Consider the following 20,173-nt stretch of genomic DNA (forward strand, 5'->3'; position numbering starts at 1 on the left):
CATCAATCAATTGAAGTATGTCTTCTGTTACCCATGGTATCTTCACAGTTACCTTCTTTTTACCTATGGTTTCCTTTCAAACTTCTGTGATTGTCCTTTTTAGAGATGTCCATTTCTCTTCAACTGTACTACCTACTGAGATATTCCTCACTGCTGTATCTACTGCATTAGAGAACTTCAAGCATGTCTCATCATTCCTTAGTAGTTCTGTATGCCACTTCTTTGCATATTGATTCTTCCTGACTAATCTCTTAAACTTCAACCTTCTCTTCATTAGTACTAAGTTGTGATCCGAGTCTGTATTTGCTCCTGGGTAAGCCTTTCAATCCAGTAGCTGCATTCAGAATCTCTGCCTGACCACGATGTAATCTAACTGAAATCTTCCCGTGTCACTTGACCTTTTCCAAGTACATCTCCTCCTCTTGTAATTCTTGAACAGAGTATTCACTGTTACTAGCTGAAATTTATTACAGAACTCAATCTTTCTCCTCTCTCATTCCTTTTCCCAAGCCCATATTCTCCTGTAACCTTTTCTTCTACTCCTTCCCCTTCAACTGAATTCCAGTCCTTCTTGACTACTGGATTTTTTTTCTCCTATTATGTACTGTATTACCTTTTCAATATGCTCATATGCAACGTCTATCTCTTCATCTTCAGCTTGCGACATCGGCACATGTACCTGTACTATCATTGTCAGTGTTGGTTTGCTGTCGATTCTGATCAGAACAACCCTATCACTTAAATGTTCACAGTAACTCACCGTCTGTCCTACCTTCCTATTCATAATGAAACCTACTCCCATTATATCATTTTCCATTGCTGTTGATATTACCCAGTACTCATCTGACCAGAAATCTTTGTCTTCTTTCAATTTCACTTCACTGATCCCTACTATATCTAGATTGAGCCTTCGAATTTGCCTTTTCAGATTTTATAGCTTCCCTTCCATGTTTAAGCTTCTGACATTTCATGCCCTGACTCGTAGAGTGTTATCCTTTTGTTGATTATTTAATCTTTTTATCGTGGTCACCTCCCTTGGCAGTCACCTCCTGGAGATCTGAATGGGGGACTACCCCAAAATTTTTTGCCAATGAAGAGATCAATTTCAATTTCTCAATTACAAGCTGCATTTCCTGTGGATACACATAATATCTCTTTAATGCAGTGGTTTTTATTGCCTTCTGCATCCTCATGTCGTTGATCATTGTAAATTTTTCTGCCTTTAGGGGCAGTCTCCTGCCCCAAGGACGAGAGTGTGCCCTGAGCCTCTGCATGCTCCTCCACCCTTTTTGACAATACCATTGCAGAATGAGGGTGGCTCCTTATGCCAGAAGTCTTCGGCTGCCAATGTTCATTAATAATCAAAATTTCAGCGGTGGACTGTTTCAAACTCAGGACCGATGACTTTTTGATTACTAAACATAGATGCTACCCCTAGAACATGGGAGCATACACTTTTACACTTAGATAAACCATTACATGAGATAGCAGAATAAACGCGTTAAAGAGACGAGTGCCATAAAACGTACAATGGGGGTTGGTACATGGACCAGATGATCCTCCTGAACAATTTTTTAAATATGTTAATGAACCAGATATGTCATAGGAAAAAGTGAGAGACAGAGGGAATGGCAAGGAAACATGGATTTTATCAGAATGGGGAGGGGGGGGGGGGGGGTGGCCCAATGATCATCATGGAGTCATGGAGACTGAGACGGAAGGAGGATAGGAGAAATAATAATAGGAATGGTAGATGAAGGGACAATGAAAGGGGTGATGCGTAAAGATACATACAAGGGGAGAAGATTTGATGGCCAGAATTTTGAAAATAAAAGGAATGATATTTGGAAGGTAAGAGATAATTTTCAGAGGGTGTTCCACAGTAGTGGTTAGGTGGTGGTTGTTGGGATGTTTAAGGGGGACAGTAGTGGTTACAGTAGTTTGCACCAGGTAAATAGGATAGAGTCTAGTAAGGAATTTTGGAAATATATAGTAAGGGAAATGAAAGCAGAAGAAAATAGGAAGCAGAAATTTGAAACTGATTTTGATGATGGTGTCTTGACAAACTTATTTGATGAATACTGTACCTATAACAGATGATCATGGTGACGAGTTTGATCTTGAGAGGTTCATGGGTAATGAAAATATTGTCCCGACGTTGAATGTGTGGAGACAGAGAATCATGTACTTCGTGGGGAAGAATATAGGATAAGTAGTAGCCATGAACACTTGTTCTATGAGTAATGATAATATTGATGATGATTTAGGTAATGATGATTTTGAAGTGGAAAGCTATGATGATGTTATGCTTTGTGAAGAATTAGATAGAATGATTTCCGTTGAAATTAAAGAGGAAAGGGTGATGAAAGGTGATGATAAGACTGCAATTGTAAGTCTTGATGAAGATTTAGTGAAGAACAGGGAAGTACATGATGACCTGCTTATACCAGTCAATATCAATGAAATAGTGTCATCTTGTTCTGACATTAGTAAGCAAGATTAGTTGATCAGTGATGATATTTTAAAAATTATTTGTGCTTATTTTGATAATGTTGGTAATGGTAGTAAAATACATGCTGTATTGAAGGGAATTTGTCAGGACATGCATCCAGTGTGTGTGGGGGGGGGGGGGGGGGGGGGAGGGATGAACAGCCAGTATATTGCAATGTAGTTTTGGAAAGCTTACAGCCTGTGGAGAATCTGTAGAGAAAGAAAAAGGTATGAGTTTCAGAAAGATAGGGGAGGATTCGTTAGGTGAAGATGAAAACAATGATGTACAGAGGAGTCCATATATGTGTGTTCAAATGATATTTGGAGCGGTAATTGCCTGGTCAACACTGGGTCCTATTGTGGAATATCAAAAAAGCTTAGGGACAGAAAAAAAGATGGGAAGTATTTAGCTGAGTTTCTAGTAACTGGAGTTAAGACTGAAAAAATCACTGGCAAAAGTAGTAAAGTGACTACAAGACATGTTTTATTGTTTCTTAAAATAATTGGTTCTTTCTGTGCAGGGATGTTTAGTTATTGAAGATTTAAAGGAAATTTTAAGGCTGGGAATAAACTGGATTTTCAAACCTGAAGTTAGCTTTAATTGGAATGAGATTAAATTAACATTTACTAATGCTATAACGGAAATTGCTGGGAAGACAAGATATTGTGAGAATAAATAATAGTAACAGCTGTCAGATCCGGGGGATAGTGGAATTTGATGACAAAGGATACTATGTTGAAGTTGAAGGATTTTGTGATGGGGAAATAAATAATGTTTCTTAAAGTGAACTTGTAGCAGAGAAGATAGGGGAAGCTGAAGCTTTGAGAAGAGGATAAAGAGGAACTAGAAAAAATGTTTATGGAAATATAATGATATTTTTGATGAGAGACCAGTAGAGTGAAGAAATATCAATGTAAACTCATGATGAAACCTCATTACACCTTATGGTGTACAATTTTGTCAAACAAAATCAGTTGAGAGGGAGTTGCAGAAAATGCGGAGTTGGAGGACAGGGAAAATGGGTTGTAGCCAGTGCAAACCTTATGGTGTACTCACCTGTAATAGAAAAGGGGTGGAAAGGAAACTACAGTTGACGAAGAAGTGGTAAATTGGTGAAGACCCTCAGGGGGATGCAGACTCATTCGTGCACCATGCATGTAGCAAATACAAGATATTTGCTTCTGCAGTAACACATTTCTGATGCCAGGTGTATTTTTGATTATTCTTTAACTTGTACGCCTATGTACATACGGGTTTCTTTTTGTTTTGTGCACTTTGATGTCTGGATTGCATATACTTGGTAGAGGATGGAGCTTTGATTATGAAAATGTATTTGGTTTTTCATGACACACGTGTACTGATTTTATAACATTTGTACTAAGGAATAATTTTGCTGTGCTATAATGAGATTATTCTGCCCAGACTATGTCATACACTTACATATTACATCTTTTGCCTACTGAAATTTCTTGACTTGTGGAATAACTATACACTGTCATTTGTCTGGTAAACTACTTGGTTCATCCATCTGAGACTTCAACACCTTTTTATCAAAATGATACCCAGTATCAGACCAATAACCATGAATAGAGTCTTTTGTATCTACTTTAAGTTCAAAACCTATGAAGTCGATCTACGTACACACCTTGAACACACAGTTATTTACGACTGGGAGATTTGTTTAGCTATGTTCAGCACAATGGTGCACTGATGATTACAGATACTGTTTATACACTGTGACACTTTGAATATGTGAAGAGGAAATGAGGTTATGTTTGTTAGTTATGCTGCTATACTTTGAAATATACATTCTGAAAGGTGAAACAGGTTAGAATTTATCATTGATCATTTAGCCACAAGAGAATGAGGAACATACACTGATATAGACATTATTCTTATGATTATTTATTCTGCACTTACTAGTAACTTTGATGTATTGATGCACATATTGCCAGAAAGATGTACCTGCTTTTATGAACAGTATTCTTTGCTGATGTATAGCACTGTAGAGAGATGGTATTGATTATGGTGTGGTGAGAAAACTTTACATTGGAAGAAAGGCACTATGATACACAACTCGAAGTGTAACATGGTAGTATTGTCACAGAAGAAGCTGAGTAGCGCAGTCGCCATAGTGTAGTTGTTATGATACTAGATTGTTGATTGGAGGGTCGTAAGTTCAAAACTCAAGTGGACTGTAGTATTTTAACTGCTATATTCGGTTTGAGTAAATTCTAGAAATATCCACAAATAACAAGAATCTTGTATTGGAATGTTCTGTAGCTCTATATATACCGTATGTGTTCTGGACAGAGGCAGTTCACTCCGCACTCTTGTATGTGCAAGTGCTGAATAAACCTTCATTAAGTGAAGTTATTATTCATCATTCATCTACTACACCTTCCTCTGCGTGACATTATTCTGGTGGAGGAGCCGGGTATTGCAACGTGTGATACCGCACATTATCGACAACATAGTGGCTCCCATCAGGTCATGACAGAGCCACCGTTTACATGGCGAGAAACCTGAGTTCGATCCACATTCAACAGATCGCAAGTTATCGGAGACAGAACAAGGAGAGGACATCATGAAAACAGCAACTCTGTGCCACCGCATGAGACATCCTTCCAGGTTCTCTGGTGACCATGGCCAAAATCCAAACAAGTGTCTGAAGGCATATGAGCGTATAGCCAAATTTAACAAATAGGATGACACCATGTGTTTGGCTAACGTATTTTTCTACTTGGAGGGCACTGCCAAGCAATGGTATGAGAACAACGAGGAGAAGTTCACAAGCTGGGAAGTATTCCAGGTGGAACTGTGCAAGTATTTCGGCGACACACAATGACCAAAGTGCAAGGCTGAAGATGTATTAAAGTGCAGGGCACACTGTCCTGGAGAGAGGACAGCATCCTACATTCAGGATGTCTCGGAACTGTGTTAAATAGTGGATCCTCAAATGAAGGAGGAAGATAAAGTTGCACATCTCATGAAGGGTGTTGCTGAGGACATGTATCAAGCCCTACTCCTGAAGGAGGTTTCGACAGCAGACAACTTCATAAAATGGTGCCAGTATATCGAGACAGTGCGTCAAAAAAGAAATACATGCAAGAAGTTTGAACAGCTTCCAAATGTTGTATCCATGTCTGTGATGGAGGAAGAAGCCAATTTCACAAGTGTTCTTCATCAGATAGTGAGAGAGGAAGTCCAGATGACACTTGGATTGCATGCCGAGCAGAAAACTGAAAAGCTACAAGATGTCATAAGGGAGGAAGTGAAACAGACATTGAACACTATCTCTCTTCCTTCATTTCCCTTTAAAACTGTAAAAAAGTCAGCACCCAGGTGAAGTTACATTCCTACAATGCCGCGTGAGGAACCCGTTTGGGCACCAAGGAAGACTGATGTCTGTAGGACCCAGGATAACCAACCAGTACGTCTCCACTGCAGATGACCGGGACATGTGGTGCGCAATTATCAAGAAAGGCAGTGGATATTTGATGCCGCCTGCGTCAGAAGATAGCAGACCAATCTTAGCTGACGCCAACTCCAGGACGACAAAGATGAACAAGAAGATGTGGGTGTAGGATGACGTAGGTCACCATCTCTTCAAGCTATCCACTGGAGAGGATGCTCCCCAACAAGCCAATCAAGGTCTCCATCACCTAGCTAATGCAACCTGGAAAACTAAAAGATGCGACCTTCCTCGGAGGTGAGGCTGCTGAAGAGAAGAATCCTCCACCATCGATCACTACAAAAGTGATAGGAAACTACGTTGATATTCTGACGGATGGCCAATCAGCCCAAGCTCTTGTGGAGCCCAAGCTCATTTCGGAGAAGTACCGTTGCCAGTTGCAGAAAACCATATTCATCGACAATGAAACATCTCTGCTGAAGGTGGCTAATGGGAAATATGTAAAACCTACAGGAAGATGTGTCATTTGTATGGGTATAAGTGGCCAACCACAACCATCAGAATTCATTGTCTTACAAGAGTGTAGTCATGATGTTATTCTCGGAGGGAACTTTTTGAAAGTTTCTCAAGCAATTATAGATTATGCTAGTCGAGATGAGACATTGTGGACAAAAAGATGCGCTTCAGAGTGTGTGGAGCCTGTGTGTGCTGGATGAAGTGATCATTCCTGCACTCAGCACTAGGAAGGTAGTTTTCATATGTCGTGCCATGCATCAACCCATGGAACTTGTAGTGGAATGTAAGAGAAGCATACCACTGAAAAATAACTTGGTCATCCCAGTCTCTGTTGTCTCGCTTAAGAATGGATTCGGTGAATTGTAGATAGTTAGCTGTCGCCAAGAACCGCAGATCCTTCCAAGATGCATGTGCATAGCAAACGCTGAGCTATTTATTGCAGAACAGCTGAGCATCTTAGAAACCTCCCATGCCAAGTCTGTGGCCGAAATTAGCACTACCACTACGAGACAAGATCTTTTAGCTTGACTATCACCAGATCTCACTAAGGAACAACAGAAGAAGCTACTTGCCATTCTTCAAGAGTTCTCTGAATGCTTCAATCCACAGGTGAAGAGCAAATTAGCACTGGATTAGCACTGGAGACCATAAACCAATAAGCCAGAGAGCATATCATGTGTCAGCAACGGAACGTCAATAATGATGAAGAATGGAATCATTCAGCCTTTGCAGAGCCCATGGTTGTCACCAGTGGTTCTCATCAGGAAGAAGGATGGCAGTTGGCGCTTTTGTGTTGATTACAGGAAGCTTAATAAGGTAACTAAAAAGGACGTTTACCCCCTTCCACGAACTGACGATACACTATATTGTCTGAAGGGGGCTAAGTTTTTCTCAACCATGGACATGTACTTGGGATACTGGCAAATCGAAGTAGATGAGGCAGATCGTGAGAAAACTGCATTCATCACCCCTTAGGGCCTGTATAAGTTTAAGATAATGCCATTTGGTTTGTGTAATGCACCAGCAACTTTTTAACAAATGATAATCTTCTAAGGCACCTGAAGTGGACGAAGTGTCTTTGTTATTTAGATGACATTATAGTGTTCTCAGAGACATTTGATGAACACACAAAAAGACGGAGGGCCATTCTTAAGTGTCTCCAACAATCCGGACTGAAACTTAAGCCAAGAAAGTGTTTCTTTGGAGCAAAAGAAATCAAAATACTTGGGCAACTTGTGTCAAACAAAGGTGTGCGGCCAGGCCGAGAAAAGGTGAGAGCTAAAATGGAATTTCCTATTCCTAAAAGTATTAGAGAAGTGAGAAGCTTCTTTGGATTGTGTTCTTAATACCGTCATTTTATCAAAGACTTTTGTATCAAAGCCAGGTCACTCCCAGAATTGCCAAAAGCTGATCCTAAATTTATATGGGGTGGTGCTCAACAAGATTCTTTCGATGTGCTGTGAAAAGCTCTGACGACTGACCCTGTACTTGGTCTGTATGATGAGAGAGCACCTACAGAACTACACACATATGCCAGTGGGTATGGGATCAGTGATGTTCTGGTGCAGATTTCGGATGGAAAAGAGGAGCTTATAGCCTATGCTTCTAGGACACTTACAAAAGCCTAGAGAAACTAATCAACTACAGAAAGAGAATGTCTTGCTGTGATCTGGGCCATGTGCAAATTTCGACAGTATCTCTATGGAAGGCCATTCACAGTTGTTACAGACCATCATTCACTTTGTTGCTTGACAGGTCTTAAGGATCCAATAGGACAACTCGCCAGGCAAGCACTACGTCTTCAAGAGTATGATATTACCATAGTGTACAAAAGTGGAAGAAGACACCAAGATGCTGACTGTCTCTCAAGAAACCCTGTGCAAGACCATCAAGACTTTGATGGAGATAGCGCGACTGTCTCGCAGCATTCCAGGATCTCTCTGCTGAGCAGAAGAAGGACACCAAGATATCTCAAATTATGCTTGCCTTAAATCAGTCAGAGGACGTGAAAGGACAATTTAAGGTAGTTAATGGATTACTTTCCAAGAAAAACTTTGATATGTTTGGAAAGAGGTGCCTACCAGTTATTCCTAAACACATGCGCTTAAGATGTTCTACAGAAATTCCATCATACATCTGAAGCCAGACATTTAGGATTTATTAAGACATACAATACGATCCACAAGAGATTTTTCTGGCCAGATTTATTTAGGACTGTCCGTCACTATGTGTTGGACAGTTGAGTGCGCCAGAGGAGAAAGGCAGTTACTCAGAAACCACCTGGCCGACTCAAGCCATTTCCACCAGTTGAAACGCCTTTACAGCATGTTTGGATTGACCTCCTCAGACGACTTCCAATGTCTGCTAGTGGCAATAGATGGATTATTGTTTGCTCTGTTTATCTAACAAGCTAGGCAATTACAAAAGCCATGAAAACAGCAGAAGTATTCAAGGTAGCCAAATTCATTGCAGAGAACATTTATTAAAACACACTGCCCCAAGGTCATTAATTACGGATCAAGGGAAAGTTTTTCAATCAAATCTCGTGACAGAGATAAACTGTTGGTGCAACATTACTCATCACACGATGACTGCCTACCATTCACAAACTATTGGGCTCACTGAACGCCTTAGTAAGACCTTGGCTGACATGCTATCAATGTTCACCAATGTTGAGCAGAGCAACTGGGATGAGGTGCTACCTTTCGTGACGTTTGCCTACAACACCGTCAAATAAGACACCATAGGTTAATGCAATTTTTCCTGGTGCATGGTTGTGAGGCAATGACGACAATGGACACTGTGTTCCCATTACATCCTGATGATGTGGACGACGACTACATTGGCCCACGCTCCAGGGTCAAGAAAACAATCACCGAAGGTATGATGCAAGCCACCGCCATGTTGTCTACCAGCTTGGTGACCTCATCTGGATCTTCACTCCTGTTCAGAAGGTTTGTCTCTCTGAGAAACTCCTCAGGTGCTACTTTGGACCTTAGAAGGTTGTAAGATATTTGTCTGATGTTACTTACGAAGTTGAAGATTTCGCCCCTGACACAAGATCACGAAAGATCATAGACACGCTCTACGTCCTTTGAATGAAGCCCTAGAAGGATCCTGCAACCCAGGATAAATTTGAAGCTCCAGCAACAGGCAACAAGTGGAAAGGGGAAGTTCTAAGAAGACCACTGCCAGGACGAACATCAGTCATCGGGATTCGGAGTATGCAGGACCGATGACTCGTTCCCGGACTAGAAGGACATAACACCAAGACGCTGTTCTCTTAAGGAGGGAGCAGTGTCGCAGAAGATACCGAGTAGTGCAGTCATTGTAGTGTAGTGGTTATGATACTAGACTGTTGCATGGAGCGTCGTGAGTTCAAAACTCACCTGAACTGTAAAATTTTAATTTCTATATTTGGTTCGAGTACATTCTAGAAGTATCCACAAATGGCAAGAATCATTGTACTGGAATGTTCTGTAGCTCTATATATATCTTATGTGTTCTGGCCAGACGCAGTTCGCTCTGCGCTCTTGTATGTGCAAGTGCTGAATAAACCTTCATCAAGTGAAGTTAGTGTTCGTCATTCATCTACTTACACCTTCCCCTTCGTAACATTATTGACACATGCTTTGATACAAAGCTGATCATTAATGTCACTGCACTGCTCTGAACTGAGCACTGTACTTCGATAGTGCACAATACTGAGAAGGAAATGTAGGTTCTGCTTATTTGTTACCCATGTTATTAGAATTATGTTTTTGAGGAATATAGAGAGCAGTGTAATTTCATTCTTGGTTTTCTGTTTGAACATTTATTGATTAAGTAACCATACAGCAATATAACCAACATTTAGATGTAACTGATATTATTATACTACTAGACAACTTTAGCTGGAATGGTGTCATTCAGGACATTGGATTGGAAGAGGAGGAGCAGAAGAAGAACTTTATCACCTGTGGCCTTCCATGTCTCCAGACCTCACACCTAGCGAGGGTACATCAAAGATCACATTAAAATCCCTCCTGTGCCTGACACTATTGAAAGTCTGCGACATGGCATTGTTGAAGCTGTGCTTTTGATAATGAGAGGCTAGCTGCTTCATATGTGGCAGTAAATGAGCCACCATTTTGATTTCGGTTGTGTAACACATGGTGCTCACATTGAATGTATAAAAATTTGAACTTTTTTTTCCAGAGATGCTGGAATTGTGTTTCTATCTTTTGTAGTTTGGAAGGAATAAATATCTGAAACCTGTTCCTTCTTTTTGAATAGCCCTTTATTGCTGAATGGAAGGCTATATGGCAAGTTGGACAGTGAGATGCCATCAGGGGGTGAAAACTCACATTGTTAAAGCAAAGGAGGTATTCAATAGAAAGAGGAGAGTATTATCTGGCAAACTTTACGGAAAAGACTCGGCAAGTGTTTCGTCTGGAGTGTGGCACTCTATGGTCTGAAAGCATGAGAAAGGCTAGAAGTATTTGAGATGTGTATGAGGAGAACAGCAGGGACAAGCTGGATGGTAAGAATGAATAACCAGTGTGTTGGAAGATATTGGTGAGAGGAGAAAACTGCTGCAAGTTATAAGAGAAAGGAAGATGAAGTGGATGGGACATTCAATGAGATGCTTTGAAAGGTCTAGTTCATTGGAGGAGATTAGAGAGGAAGGAGGTGATCCAAGAGAGTATGTGTCATAAAGGGAAGTGGAAAACACACACACCTGAAGACAATGGCAGAAGACAGGAGAGTTTCATGTGAAAATCTGTCTTTGGGCAGAACACTAATGATGATGTGACGATGATAATGAATAACTCTGATTAACATACTGTCAACTTACAGTGCAACTGCTAATTGTTAACAACACCTAATTACTTAGTGACTGCTGAAACTCATAAAGCAAAATCTTATTGATGATGTAAACAAAGCAATTATTCGTACTACTGTAATATGTACTGAAATTCAGTTCACAGCAAAAAAATAATGTATGCATTCTTGAAAACAGAAACATGTTAGGAAGATTTGGGCTGTAGTAGTATCTGTGTAATTAACAAAAAATGTAATCAGCAGTGTTTATTCAAAGCATTTCTATGACATTTCCTTAACAGAAGAATTGTGGTTGATTTTGTATCACATTCTATGTATTTTATTTGTAACTACTGGATGATGATATTTTTGTAATTGCCAATAACTTTACTATTTGTAATTGGTGAGTTTGTTGTGTGTAACAATGTACTGACTGTTATAAAGGGTACATAAAGAGTGTAAGGGGGGAGCAGGGGTAACCAGACTGGTGTAAGATTTTGATGAGTGTTCTGCGACATAATAAATAGTACACCAGAAACAACAACTGTTTTTACATAATTACTGAGAACCATGCAGTTCTCTAGCCCATTTTCACTCAGCAAACATCCAGGAAACAGCATCAGCATCTTCAGCAAAGCCCCAAGAACATCAACAGCAAGGTAAATAAACATTAATTATTATTTGATTTACATCCGTCAAATTAAAAGAACTTTATTTACAGCTACCATTAGCATTACAAAAAAGATGATTAACTTTCCATTTATTTTCTTTCTGGGACATTTATTTTATCCCCTGTGGTGCAGTTACACCGCAACTGTCAGCTTTACATGTTTCTCTCAGCATTCTTCCTGTAATTTCTCTAAAACACTGTGATCAATTCATTGTTTATGATTCTGCGGTATAAAACTTTCCATCTATGATCTGCGACAACTAGTCTGTATACTTGTGTCAAAATGAAAATATGCTTGAGTAAACTATTAACATTTTGAGACAGACCTGCTGGCCAGTATTTCCCTTTTAGTATTGGAAATGTTCACATATACGAGGGTTGGAACTTAAACAGTGGTAACTATTTATTCACAACCGATACAAAAGAGTTACATGTGTGTCCCTGTTAATATCCTTCAAAGTACTCATCAGCATTGTGTAGTACCCGTTACCAGTGATGTGGAAGGTGTAGTATACTGTTGATGGTGCGAATGGAGCAGTCTAAAGTTATGGTGATTCTCGTGTCAACTGTAATGGGGCTATCCCAACACATTATGTTCCTCCATGGCAGACCGTCAATGCACAGTATTACTGTTCATTTTTGGAGCATCACCTCCGACCAGCTTTGCGAAAGAAGCAGCGACACTTTCTGCGCAACCCACCCATCAGTGCAAGCTGTGGCTGCTCTGTTCAGTCGATGGAACTGGGAAGTACTGTACCATCCACCATAATCCCTGGACTTAAGTCCTTGTGATTTTGATTTGATTCCGAAGATGAAGGAACCACTTCGTGGCATTCGCTTCAGAACTGTTCCAAAGATTCGACAGGCAGTAGACTGCTCCATTTGCACCATCAGCAGAACAAGTTCTGCTAATGGTATCCTACGCCTTCCACATTGCTGGCAACAGGTTCGACACAACACTGGTGACTACTTTGAAGGACAGTAACAGGTGCAAACATGTAACTCTTTTGTATCGGTTGTGAATAAATAGTTACCACTATTTAAGTTCCAATCCTTGTAGAAATACACAACACTAAACTATTTTTCAGAACTATTAGTTCCCTCCTTGGGGATGAGACAAGGATAGGTTGAAGAAAGTTGTTAAAATGTCAGTGCATGTAACACAGACCACAAGATGATAGACTTACATGTCATCAGGACGAAGAAGGACAAATATAAAAGATGTATCAACATTTAACCATCACTGTTAAATAGACCACTGAGTTTTGGTTTTACCATTAAAACACTGCAGGTTGTTAGGTCTAAAAACAATCTGTTAACGTCTGTTGCATAACATCCTTCAAATATATTGGGGGATTTTAATGTGGAAAACAAATCCAAAGTTGGACATCAACAACTCTAGTTGCTATCAATCAGTACTATCTAACAAAAAATCAAAATTAAAGTCTCAGAAAACATGCATAACCTTATTACAACTGTTTCTAACCGCTTAAAGAATCTTAAGATACTTCCTGCTGGTGGCCTGCAAACTAACAGTTCTGCAAGCTTGTTTTTCCTGATTTACTAATTCCTTATACCTGTAACTTCATCAAAGCTGCAGTATTTTGCTTTGCTTGTAGCTATTCCAATGATAACTAGTAAACCGACAGATTGGAACTGAAAATGGCATCCCAAACCACTGGTGTGACAAACTGATGGTATTTATTGCTGGAGAGGGCAATGAAATCTGTTAATAAGAACAACGCCATAGCTGAAATATCATTTCACAAAAAAATATTTTTATTAAAAGCATAAAGAAAATGAGATCAGAGGTAACATTTGGCAACAGTAAGCATAAAGTAAGTACATTCACTGTTCATATCACAGTACTAAATATATGCACATAAAAATATGATAAACAAAGTTTGATTCATATATGATTTATACATACATCATAGAACACAGAATGTTCTGCCCTCAACAATATTCTCTTATTAAATTCAGAGTACAGTAAGACTGATTTCCATGCTTGATTAATAAGATTGTACTGTATGTGTATTCAATATTCAAATACAATAATTCAAGATCAACAAACACACCACAACTACAAATACTCTTTGTTCAATACACAGCATTGATGCTACAGACATGTTTCTTCAAATTAATACAGCTTTTGAAACAATTGATACCTGAGCAGGCAGTGTAAGTTATATTTTTTTTTTTTAGTTCCACCAAATATAAGTGACTTCACTAACTCGAAACATTTTTCTTAAAGGCAAAAAAGGTGATGATTCTCTAATTTGAGACATGGTTGATTTTCTTCACTATCTAGGGACACTGCCACAGATCAGAAAATCAGCATGAGAATGGAAACAGCTATCTGTTCTACCACTCTATCTGTCATACAGTGCAGAGCAGAACTTTTTCATGAGATTAAACCGGCAGTAAACTCAGCTGGTCTGTCAGACCACGGAGGAATCTTCACATTAATACAATGTCTGAAAATTGGTTAACAGAAGCCATCTTGTCGGCACACATAAAAGATAACAGTAAGAGTCATCTGATGGTAATTAAAAATCGAAGTAATCTGTAAGGGTCTGAAAGAACAGCTGCGTGTTTCGACGTTTGTGCGTCCCATTTCCAGGCGCGTGCACTGCCGGGTTAAACAACCACCCCATAAAAATAAATCTTGTTCCAATAATGATAAATCAATTAGAAGCAGCATAGTTGACTGCATAGCTCAACAATGGCCTTCAAGCATTTGAAACGAACTAGGTATTTTATTGTTGTGGCCTGTCAATCCTTGGTTACGAGTAATACTGTATATGTGATTTGACGGTGGACTACAGAAACATAACTCTATGACATTGAGGAAAATATAAATAACATTTCATGTTCTGTGCTAAAAGTGCATACAGTACTGAAAATTATAAGACCAATTTTAGCTGCATCAAGCAAGCGCATGTATTGTGCAGCAGCAATACACTTTACCATAGAAGGTATTATACCATAAATTGAAAAAAAAATCACACTTTAATGAGCAAAACACAGTCTTGACCAATTTTTTTAAACTGCAGTTTTAGATAAATTAGGCAATCTTCAGAACCGAAATACAGGTGGGCTGTTTCTACCACAAACATCATCTTGTGCACATCATTACAACCATAAATCATGACCACTCATTTTCCCTAAATGTAGCCTTTAATAACCAGTACAGTACATGAAATAAAGTTATCCCTACCTTGTGTGCACAAAACCACAAAAGATAACATAAAAATTGAGGATATATGAGAGTGAGTTGGACTGGAAAAGAAGGTGGTAGGTATGATGAAGCCAAAAAGAATGCAGTGATATTCTCATATGAAGACAGTGGGTTTGAATAGCATTCAAAGAGAAAATACATTACAAATTTGTATACGATGATAATTCATAATGACTGTCACTACAGAACTAACACAAGCTCACAGTTAGACAACCTCCTTTCCAATGTTTTAATGTGGGTAAACTGGAGAGATGGCACTATAGACAAATACTACCACAAGTACTCAGTGAACTGATGTAAATTAGATAAACAGCAAAACAAACAACTGCCAATAGCGTATTTATAACATAAACATGCAGTAAAAGGGATGTGTAAGCCACTGCACCAAATTACCAACCACAACTTGAGGAAATAAATCACCTTAAGTAAATGCTGTTACAAATCCACAACAGTCTAAAAATCACATATCATGCTAGATATTTTTCCAAAAAATACTACAGTAAGAACAGCTCATTTTACTGTAATCAAATACATGTCAGAACAGATCAAGTATAGCAAATGTAAGGCATCAAACGGGTCATTGGCAGCTCTTTATGTGAATAAATAATTTGGAAGTTACATTCCATGCAACAAAAAATCAATAAAGTTGCTACCCTCAAATCCCTGTGCTGCAAATGACATGCTGCATTTACACAGACTTATGGTTAATTTCATTTGATAGCCATATAGCATGCATAATGTAACAAAAGGTAAAGTCCACATGATGTATATAGTCTAAAACCAGAAAAAAACTGTGATGTAAGCATAGTCAAATTCCTAATCCATATCAGATTTTAAATGTATTTCTTCTAGAACCAACAAAAGGAAAACCTTCTGAGGATGCCACAACTATGGTAAACAAATATGGAAAGTAAAAGAAAACCGTGTTCCTGCAAGAAAGCACTTTTAACTCGTCATTAAAGTAGAAAACAGGACTGGCTGAAATAAAAAGTGACAGGCAAGACAACTATGTCATAAGTGAATAATGAACAAAGAAAAAGGACTGCAAATTAAGAGAAGGAAAAAAATCAATATGGTCAAATGTTTTGTGAAACAATTTCTCTACAAGTAAGAAATAAAATAGATGACAGGAACATTTGAAACATCTTTGAATGATGCTCAAAATCATGTACAGCAGTTGAGATGTTCATAGGTTAGTGACATAAGGAAACTACCCAGTGCACTATCCTCAAGTACTGTTTCAACTTCTGTGTTAAACTTTGAACTTTACATTCTCAGCCAGCAACTCACCTCCTCATTTTGAGAATCATTCAAATGTCCATCAAATGTTTCTGAAGTTTATTTTATTTCTTATTTTAAGACAAATCATTTTACAAAACATCGGACCTCTTTCTTATTTTTTCGAAGGCTTTTTCTTTAATTTTCAAGTTTTGCTCAGAAAGCATGAAATAATTTATATAAATCAGTATTCTATTATTATTATTATTATTATTATTATTAAGAGTATATAGACCAAGAGAAAGCAGAGAAATTTCAACCTATGTTGTGATCTGATATTCTTTTTTACACTTCATTTATGTAGCTAGCAGCAGCTGCTTGTGAAAATCCTGTCTCGCGTGTGAGACACAATAACAATTACACACTCTGTCATTCTAGATCTACATTGCTCATTGAATTAAAATATCATATCACCACATATTTAATTCTCTCTTTCTCTGTCTATACTCACTTAATACAATAAAATTAAGAAATTACATAATAATAACATACACATTCACACACTTAATACAGCTCCAACTTCGAAAATAGAAAAATGTCCCTTCTTGTAAATCATTCCTTATTATACTAAATTACCATTTCTAAATATTCGAATTCACTTACACAAATACAGACGAAATATCGATTCCATTCACTCAAAAATCCATTATTCTATTATGATTCCATAATTCAGAGAATTGTCTATCCTCATCAATTTATTCTAATTTGTAAAAAAGTAAACACATAAAACCATTTGACCATAATTCACTAACCAATCTACCATTACATATTTTACAATTCAAAATTTCAAATTTACATAGCATTTCTGTCACTGAGTATTGGTTGAAAGAGAACACAGCATTCCTAGCCTTTGGACCAATAGGTTCCTCACTCAGGGAGGCCTCCCTTCCACCTCATGATAGGTGGATCCCTCTCAGCCTGTGGTTTGAGTGACCCACATCCCTCTTCCAGCCAATTCCTCCCAGAGGAAGTAATCTACAGTTACAAAAGTTAAGACTGCTGTTTTTATTTTGAGTCTTTGTGTTGGTAGCGCCGAAATTCGTACCTTCAGAAGGTAAGTAACCAGCCTGTCCACCTTTTTGCAATTTTAATAAATTTCAAGATTGAATCTCTCTTTTTATACACTCCACTCATAATAATTCCTCAAGCTTCCACTCTCTCCCTTTCATGTCTGCCATCTCTTCTCCTTTTCCCACATTTCATTGCTTTGATTAGTTCATTCCTTTCAGCTCTCATTTTACATACCCATTTTCTTTTACCAATAGTTTCTATTACTTCTCTCAAACATTTTTTCCTCTCCAAACAAATGACACTCAAAGCAGCACATCAGGTCTCCCCCAGTTTTGTTTTCTTTTCCCACCCCAAGGTGTGTATGTACCAGTCTCTCTTTCTCAGATAGGATTCTATGAGATCTCAATACACCAATGACACTTCACTTTCTTTCCTTTTGTCCTCCACTAGGTGAAAAAGAAAATCTCAGCTTACAACCACTTGAGACACAGTGCTTGCTATGAGCTGATTTTGTTCACAAGATGGTAAATTACAGTTGAAATAGGGATATCTTTTATGATTTCTGCCTTTTATAAACTCTGGCTACTATCTGAGGTCTTCAACAATTACATACAAGTATGAATATGCACAATAGACGTATTACACAGCAAGTAACAGATATAAACAGAAACTGCATAGACCAATGGTAACCAATTTTTCTCACCATTACTCATTACTGAGCAATAAATCTCTTTATAACTAAACCAGAATGCCTTGTAAAAGTACTCCAGAAATGCTGCCCATTCTTGGTAACTGTATAGAAAATCTAAAACAATGGTTCAAAAAACAATTCTTTTTATCTCAGTGAAAAATCTACAAAAAGTATTTCTGAGGTGGAACAAAGGAATTTAGTGGACATTGTTTTCTAAAATCTGCAAGTTACATGAATCTACAATTACTATGAGCAGAAATATTTCTGTAACAGCTAACTGTCCATAACAACAAAATACATTTTTATCTGTACTGCATAACACTGCCCAAATCTTCTCAGCTGATTTTTTTATTGCAGAAACATGAACTACAGTGTCACGTTTTCACTGTACTCCATAACAGAAATATAAATGAACAGAACTTAACATCAAATAGTGTAACTGTAGTGGACTGTGTAACAACACAGAAAAACCTCCTGCAGAATTTTTGTGAAATAGTCAGTGAGTCTTAATTTTTGCATCTGCTCAGAAACAATTGTTCCATTTACACATTCCAATGTCAGACAAATAAATTATACACTCTTCTTCACAGTTGGTAGTAATGAAATAATACCAATAAATGCACTGTTGACCACTGTACATACACAAACACGTTAACGGAACACGTGTGAGGTCGAAATTTAGTGACCCAACCACTGAGATGTTTGAAATGGAACTTTGGCCAACATGAACACAGCACACATTTTTATTGTTTTACTTTTATACAAATGCAAATCACATGAATTCTTTTAATATTTTTGTGAAAGAAAATAAATCAGAGCATAATGAAATGCTGACTCATCACACACACAACAAAACATTTACTGCTTATTTCTAACTTCAAAAAACATTGCTTAGAGTTATCTCAAACATGCTGAGATGAAATTTACAATTCTAAGTTAGTTTACATAAATTCCTTAATGAAAGCTGGGACATTATATATATCATCTTACAGATAAAGGCATCTGTCAAGCATTGTCTTTGAATTTTCATGTAGATACTTCACAAACTGAAAAAACTAACAATACATAGTGTGCAGGAGCTATGCCTAAATAACAGGAAAAAAAAACAGAAAAAATTAAGTTCTGCTAAATAAAAATAATTATCAGAAAAGCAAAACTATTTACTACGGTTATCACAAATGAAATAATGATATTTTATTTAAGATAAAGTGAGTTTTAATATAGTAAACACATGCAGTGGAAACGTTCTGACCAAGGCAGAAAAAATTTCAACAAGTTCAAAGTAACTCTCTGACTTAACACCAGTTTTGGAGCAGATGGAAACAGAATGGCACATGGTGTAAAGAATATTACTACATTCTGATTCTGGAAAATGTGAAAAATCAATGATGACACCAACAAAAGCACAATGAGAGAGGAGGATATTACTGAGGAAAAAATCTAATCCAGATTTATTATTTTTTATTTATTTTTTTCAGTCATGCTGCTCTGATTCCATTCATGTACCTGGAATGGAACTGTTATCATATGAGAAAAGATCTAGTAATGTATCAACCAATATGGCAGAAATATACACTCCTTTTTATATATACAATATGGCATTGTATCATGTTGCATTTCCATGATTCACTTTCAATTTTTTTTGGTCCCATTTTTTTACACATCTTTTTCTCCTTATGCCATCAATAAACATGTATTTTACAACAATTTCTGTTTATCCTTTCAACTGTGATTTTTTTAAATTTATGATTACTCTTTGAGAAGCTGAACATTTGTACAAATTGTCTACTAATTACAGAAACAATCGCACAGACAACTCATCATTATGGTGATTAGCAAACAATAAAGGTCACAGCTTGCATAATACAAATAAAACATTTGGTAGATTAAGAGAGACACTGATATAGCCTCACTTAGCTGGTTTAGGTAGCAAACATTATATGGAAACTTATTTCTTTTCATTTACTATTCTTTTCAGATGTGAGACGAACAGAAGATAACTACAGGAGATTTTCATCACAAATTCACTGTAGTTAATTGGTGTGTCCTTTGTAGAA

The sequence above is a fragment of the Schistocerca gregaria genome, chromosome 6, assembly GCF_023897955.1.
Source record: "Schistocerca gregaria isolate iqSchGreg1 chromosome 6, iqSchGreg1.2, whole genome shotgun sequence".
Taxonomy (NCBI): domain Eukaryota; kingdom Metazoa; phylum Arthropoda; class Insecta; order Orthoptera; family Acrididae; genus Schistocerca; species Schistocerca gregaria.